A 7,783-nucleotide genomic window follows, 5' to 3' on the forward strand; every position below is an offset into this window, starting at 1 on the left:
TGGGGGCGTGGTGGCACACACCTGTAGTCCCAGCTACTCGAGAGGCTGAGGCAGGAGAATCGCTTGAACCTGGGAGGCAGAGGTTTGCAGTGAGCTGATATGGCACCACTGCATTCCAGCCTGGGCAACAGAGCAAGTCTCAAAAAATGAAAAATAAAATAAAAAGGGTACTAGGTAGAGTTTCCAGATAGCTGAACATGTAGAGATTCCTGGAGGGTGGTGCACCCAGGGAGGGCACAGATGCTCCATGTCCTGTCCCCCATATTCATTTTTTTTTTTTTTTTTTTTTTTTTTTGAGGAGGAAGAGTTTCACTCTTGTTGCCCAGGCTGGAGTACAATGGCGTGATCTTGGCTCACTGCAACCTCCACCTCTCAGGCTCAAGTGATTCTCCTGCCTCAGTCTCCCCAGTAATTGGGGCTACAGGTGCACACCACTACACCTGGCTCATTTTTGTATTTTTAGTAGAGATGGGGTTTCACCATATTAGCCAGGCTGATCTCAAACTCCTGACCTTAGGCGATCCACCCACCTTGGCATCTCAAAGTGCTGGGATTACAGGTGTGAGCCACCAGGGCCAGCCCCTTATATACATTTCTTCATATGTATTCTTTATAATATTGTTTATAAAAAACTGGTAAATGTTGGGTCGGGTAGTGATTGATATAGGAGTACTGAGCTTGAAAGAATCACAGGAACTGGCCCAACATGCAGAAGAAATAGAAGCCAATGGCATTGCTGTCATTGCAACTTTCTTTTCAAACCATGAAACAAAGATGCCCTGATTAATTTCCTAATGGAGGCAGCTGCTGCTACCCCTGCATTGCCATTTTATTGCTATCACATTTCTGCCATGACAAGAGTAAAGATTTGTGCTGAGAAGCTGTTCGATGGATTCAGCATAAGAGCCCCGCTGCCTTTTTTTTTTTTTTTCTTGAGATAGAGTCTGGCTCTCGCCCAGGCTGGAGTGCAGTGGCACTATCATGGTTCACTGCAGCCTCTGCCTCCTCCCACTTCAGCCTCAAGAGTAGCTAGGACTGCAGGCACGTGCCACCACACCCAGAACAAATGTATTTTTTGTAGAGATGGGCTTTCACCATGTTGCCCAGGCTGGTCTTGAACTCCTGAGCTCAAATGATGTCCCCGTCTCGGCCCCCAAACCACTGGGATTACAGGTGTGAGCCAGTGTGCCTGGCCAAGAGCCCCACTGTCTAAAGGCTGAAATTCAGCCGGGAGTGGTGGCTCACGCCTGTAATCCCAGCATTTGGGAGGCCGAAGTGGGTGGATCACGAGGTCAAGAGATCAAGACCATCCTGGTCAACATGGTGAAACCCCGTCTCTACTAAAAATAAAAAGATTAGCTGGGCATGGTGGCACACGCCTGTAGTCCCAGCTACTCGGGAGGCTGAGGCAGGAGAATTGCTTGAACCCAGGAGGCGGAGGTTGCGGTGAGCCAAGATTGCGCCATTGCACTCCAGCCTGGGTAACAAGAGCGAAACTCTGTCTCAAAAAAAATAAATAAATAAATAAAGGCTGAAATTCACTGACACAGATCTTAGACTTCAGGCAATGTGTTGATCAGAATCACCAGCAATAGTTTGCCTTCCTTTTGGGGGTGGATGAGCAACTGTTGGGTGCTCTGGTGATGGGAGCAACTGGAGCAGCGGGCAGATTTGTATCCAGAGATTTATCAAGTTTTTGGTCAAACTAGGTTTTCTAGTGTTACAGATCAAAAGTCATCATGACTCTGGTCCCTGCTGTGGAAGAGGGCCCATCCCAGCTTCCACTGCAGAAAGTCTCTAGGGAATTTACTGATAGTGCTGCAGCTTAACTAAATAGCTTGGATTTTTCTCTCTTTCACTGGTATAAAAGATGGAAACTTGGAAGCCTGTAGCCAGTGCCTGTATATCCAGTCAGGGTGTATACATTGAGACATAATCCACCCTAAATAGTGCGTGCTTTTCTCAGGGACTTTTTAGACAAACTTGAACTGAACTCTCTCTTAGCAAATGAAATGTTGACTCAATCAACAGATATTTAAGTACTTACTATGAGCCTAAGAAAGTTTTATTTTGTGAAGGGGCAAAAATTCAAAAGAGTTATGAACCCTAAGTCATTCATTTCACAAATTTTTTGTATAGCAATTTCTGTTTATGTGGATGAAATGGAATCAAGAGGAAAACTGTAATGATTAATTCCATCTGCCTTTGGGAGCTGGAATTAATCAATTACAGTTATCTTGATTTCTAGTTCTTAATCTGATTTTAAAGTTTTCTGCTGGGGGTGGTGGCGCACACCTGTGGTCCCAGCCACTTGAATGGCGGAGGTGGGAAGATCAGTCGAGCCCAGGAATTTGAGGCTGCATTGCACTCCAGCCTGGGTGACTGTGAGACCCAGTCTCTTTTTTTTTAAAGATGGGGTTTCACCATGTTGGTTGGGCTGGTCTTGAGCTCTCGCCCTCAGGTGATCCACCCGCCTTGGCCTCCAAAGTGCTTGGATTACAGGTGTGAGCCACCACGCCTGGCCAAGACCCAGTCTCTCAAAAAAAATTTTTTTTTTTTTTCTAATTTTAAATCACTATAATGTACAATTTTTTTTTTTGGTGGTGGGGAGGAAGATAATTTCATCTTAATAAATATCCATTTGGAATCTAGGTAACATTAGCTACAGTATTTAGGCAGGTACTTTAAAACTAAATTAAAGCATGACTCAACTATATGCAACTAGGAATGCATCAGCTCATTTGGCTGTTCAGTCTAACTCTACAGCAGATGCTTTCAGATTAATCGCAATGTCACTGTTTTCTCCCAATACACTGCCATAGGACCAACAGGTTTGTGTGCCCACTGCACAGTAACAGATCCATTACACGGAGACAGCAAGGATATGGCCGAGAGTTTAATGACAGCAGGGCGCTGATTGAGGAGATGGGAAAAGACCCTCAAACCCATCTCTCCAAGGAGTTCTGGGCTTGGTTGTTGTTTTTTGTTTTTTTGTTTTTGTTTTTTTTGGAGTGGGAGTTTCTCTCTTGTTCCCCAGGCTGGAGTGCAATGGTGCATCTTGGCTCATTGCAACTTCTGCCTCCCAGGTTCCAGAGATTCTCCTGCTTCAGTCTCCCTAGTAGCTGGAATTACAGGCGTCCACCACAATGTCAGTGAATTTTTAGTAGAGACGGGTTTTTATCATGTTGGCCAGGCTGGTCTTGAACTCCTGACCTCAGGTGATCCACCCACCTCAGCCTCCTAGAGTGCTGGGATTACAGGCGTGAGCCACTGAGATTGGCCCACAGCTTGGGTTTTAAAGGCTCTGATGAAGGGCAAAGGGCCAGAGATTTGGGGTTGTCAATTTGTTGGGGCAAAGGGGACGAAATCATCAGGATGTGGAAACTGCATTCATTGCTGAATCAGCTTTTTCTGGGGTCCCTCAGACCAGCTGGCATCAGTGGGGTCCTGCAGATCAGCTGGCCTAATTGTTTTACCAGTATGTGGGATCTGAAGGCATGTCTCAAAGTGAAAACCTTTAATAATGTTCAAGTTATCTCTAGAGCAGTTAAGGGGAACTAAAATCTTCTAACAGAGTCTACATGATCCTAGGATAATAGGCACCAAACAACTATGAGGAAGCAGGTCAGGGAGCAAGCTGACATCATTATTAACGCTGAATGTGTGGCAAACTTGGTTTAGTTTTGTTTTTCCCCCTCACTTCTTCCCCGATTAATTTTTTTTTTTTTTTTTTTGAGATGGAGTTTTGCTCTTGTTGCCCAGTCTGGAGTGCAATGGTGCAATCTCGGCTCACCGCAACCTCTGCCTCCCAGGTTCAAGCGATTCTCCTGCCTCAGCCTCCAGAGTAGCTGGGATTCCAGGCACGTGCCACCACAGCCAGCTAATTTTGTATCGTTAGTAGAGACGGGGTTTCTCCATGTTGGTCAGGCTGGTCTCGAACTCTCAACCTGAGGTGATTTGCCCACCTCAGCCTCATTACAGGCAGGAGCCACTGTGCCCGGCCAATTTATTTTTTCTAATCTTATAAAGTTTATAGGGGCGGTTTCAACGTTGGAGTTAGATGAAGACTTGCTTTAGTTCTATAACTAAAAGGTCTTTTAGGGTGGCTTTCTCATAACAAAGCAAAGACCTTCTGCAAAGAGGAATTTAAGTTTCCACTTCTTGCAATGCAGAAGACTTCTCAAAGTTTCAAAGGGCTCTTGCAGGCCTTTTCCCCATCTCTCTCACTAGAAAGAGAGCTGTTTTTTCTTTCTTTCTTCTTTCTTCCTTCCTTCCTTTCTTCTTCCTTCCTTCCTTCCCTCTCTCCCTCCCTCCCTCCCTCCTTCCTTCCTTCCTTTCTTCTTTCTCAGCCTCCAGAGTAGCTGGGATTATAGGCGTGTGCCACCACACCTGGCTAATTTTTGTATTTTTTTTAGATGCAGTCTTGCTCTGTCGCCCAGGCTAGAGTGCAGTGTCACAATCTCAGCTCACTGCAACCTCCGCCTTCCAGGTTCAAGCAATTTTCCTGCCTCAGCCTCCCAAGTAGCTGGGATTACAGGTGCCTGCCACTGTGCCCAGCTATTTTTTTTTTTGTATTTTTAGTAGAGACAGGGTTTCACCATGTTGGTCAGGCTAGTCTTGAACTCCTCACGGGGTGATCCACCTGCCTCGGCCTCCCAAAGTGCTGGAATTAGAGGAGTGAGCCACCACACCCAGCCTGAATTTTGTATTTTTAGTAGAGACGGGATTTCACCATGTTGGCCAGGCTGGTCTCAAACTCCTGATCTCAAATGATCCACCCACCTCGGTCTCCCAAAGTGCTAGGATTACTGGAGTGAGCCACCGCCTTACCCAGCCGAGAGCTATTTTTCTTCCTCTTTCTTTCTCTTTCTTTTGCTTATTAAAACTCTGCTAAAGAGCTGGGTGTGGTGGGGGGTGGGTGGGGAAGCTCTTGTTCTAGGCGCCACAAACTTCCCCTTGCTTCACTGAGAAGCCAGTGTCTCCCTCACAGCACTTTGAATTATTAGAATCAAAGCCCAGCTTCCTTCTATCTATGGTAAACCCAGGGGCTACTATTATTTCCCCTTCATGCTTTCAAGCAGTTACCTTTTTTTTAGTGATAGAAGATTTGGGAATGACCTAAAGAATACAGCTTTTTTTGTAGACAGTGTACAGAGAGGAAAATCAATAAGTAAATCAGTAAAAGAACAAAAAACATAGCTTGCTTTCTCTCTCTCTCTTTTTGAGACAGGGTTTGCTCTGTCACAGGGGCTGCAGTGCAGTGGCACAATCTTAGCTCACTGGAGCCTCCAACTCCTGGGCTCAGGTGATCCTCCCCACTGGGCCTCCTAAAGTGCTGAGATTATAGACATGAGCCGCTACTCCCAACCAGCTTTCTCTATACACCTTAGTCTTTTTCTGTAGCATATCACCAGTTGCTTAATTACCTTGTTTTTTTCCTTTTTGAGACAGAGTCTTGCTCTGTCACCATGCTGGAGTGCAGCGGCTCAATAATAGCTCACAACATCCTTGAATTCTTGGGCTCAAGGGATCTGCCTGCCCCGGCCTGCTAAACCATGAGCCACCCAGCCTTAATCTCTCTCTCTTTTTATTTTTTAAAGACAGAGTCTTACTTTGTTGCCTAGGCTGGAGTGCAGTGGTGCGATCTCGGTTTACTGTGACTTCCCAGGTTCAAGCTCACTGCAACCTCTGCCTCCCTCTTTCAAGCAATTCTCCTGCCTCAGCCTCCCAAGTACCTGGGATTACAGGTGCCTGCCACCACATCCCTAACTCCTGACCTCAGGTGATTCAGTTGCCTCTGTCCCCCAAAGTGCTGGGATTACAGGCGTGGGCCACTTCGCTTGGCCCTTAATCTCTTTTCTCACAAAATTTGATGTTTGCTGTGTGTGTGTGTGTTTTTTTTTTTTTTTAGACAGGGTATCGAAAAAGTGTTGGGATCACAGGTGTGAGCTACTGTGCCCAGCCAAGTGCTCATATCCATTTAGTTTAATTTTTAGTACCAGTTTATTAGAGCTTGGAGAAGGTAACTCATTGTTACTTTCCTGTACCAGAAACACAGATATTTTCTTAACATTTCCATTGAACAGATGATTATTTTCTTTTTTTTCGAGATGGAGTATTGTTCTGTCACCCAGGCTGGAGTGCAGTGGTGGGATCTTGGCTCACTGCAAGCTCCCCCTCCTGGGTTCTAGCAATTCTCCTGCCTCAGCCACCCAAGTAGCTGGGACCACAGGTGCGTGCCACCACACTGGGCTCATTTTTGTATTTTTAGGAGAAATGGGGTTTCACCATGGTGGCCAGGCTGGTCTTGAACTCCTGACCTCAAGTGATCTGCCTGCCTCAGCGTCCCAAAATGCTGGGATTACAGGAGTGAGCCACCATGACCAGACACAGCATTTTGATTTTAGGAACACAATCCTATCTTCACTTTACTGCTAGGGAAACCAGTCCTCCCTCTCTGAGGTTGTAAAACCTTCCCTCTGGGTAGGGCAGATAGCAGTAAACAATTTGGTGACACACCTCTCTAAAACTGGATTTTCTTTTCTTTCTTTCTTTTTTTTTGAGACAGCGTCTCGCTCTGTTGCCCAGGCTGGAGTGCAGTGGTGCAATCTCAGGTCACTGCAACCTCCACCTCCCGGGTTCAAGTGATTCTTCATTCCTTGGCCTCCCGAGCAGCTGGGACTACAGGTGCACATCATCACACCCGGCTCATTTTTTATATTTTTGGTAGAGATGGGTTTTCACCATGTTGGCCAGGCTGGTCTGAAACTCCTGACCTCAGGTGATCCACCCACCTCAGCTTCCCAAGGATTGCAAGCAAGAGCCACCTTGCCTAGCCTAAAATTGGTCTTTCTATTAGAGAGATGGTTGTTCTGAGCCGGGCGCGGTGGCTCACACCTGTAATCCCAGCACTTTGGGAGGCTGAGGCGGGTGGATCACGAGGTCAAGAGATTGAGACCATTCTGGTCAACATGGTGAAACCCCGTCTCTACTAAAAATACAGAAAATTAGCTGGGCATGGTGGTGCGTGCCTGTAATCCCAGCTACTCAGGAGGCTGAGGCAGGAGAATAGCCTGAACCCAGGAGGCGGAGGTTGCAGTGAGCCGAGATCGCGCCATTGCACTCCAGCCTGGGTAACAAGAGTGAAACTCCATCTGAAAAAAAAGAGAGATGGTTGTTCTGGAATCTTTTTCCCTAATACTATTACTCTGAGTAGAGAAGGCATATTTTACATAATGTCTCATGGTGTAGCTGCTCTATACTTTACATTTTCACCACATCCAATTTCTTGACATCCTCTCTAATATACTAATTTAATCATGTCATCATCCCATAAATCAAAATTTCCACATTCTCTGTAGCCTATTTACTGATTCTAATCCTCTCCCATATACTAATTTAATCATGCCACTCCATATATCAAAATTTCCCATTATCTATAGCCTATTTACTCATTCACCAAATGAGTGAATATTTGAAAGTTATTAGAATAGTGCCCGGTGCAAGTTCTAACAAATCAAAGTTTTTTAAAAAAGTGGCCGAGTGCTATGTCTCATGCCTGTAATCCTAGTACTTTGGGAGGCCAAGGACAGATTGCTTGACTTCAAGACCAGTTTGGCAACACAGTGAGACCCTGTCTCTACAAAAACAAAACTTACCCAGGCATGGTGGCAAGTTCCTGTAGTCCCAACTACTTGGGAAGCTAAGGCAGGAGGATCGCTTGATCTTGGAGATCAAGGCTGCAATGAGCTGAGTGGCGCCACTACACTCCAGGCTTTGTGGC

At 45.9% G+C, this 7,783-nt stretch overlaps 1 pseudogene; it reads left to right on the plus strand.

The window, feature by feature from the left end:
- Positions 1 to 639: 639 nt before the first annotated feature.
- On the plus strand, positions 640 to 1,929 carry LOC105717745 (N-acetylneuraminate lyase-like; annotated as a pseudogene).
- Positions 1,930 to 7,783: the final 5,854 nt, after the last annotated feature.

This window comes from Aotus nancymaae, unplaced genomic scaffold, assembly GCF_030222135.1.
Source record: "Aotus nancymaae isolate 86718 unplaced genomic scaffold, 86718_ANA_hifiasm-v0.15.2.pri h1tg000057l, whole genome shotgun sequence".
Lineage (NCBI taxonomy): Eukaryota > Metazoa > Chordata > Mammalia > Primates > Aotidae > Aotus > Aotus nancymaae.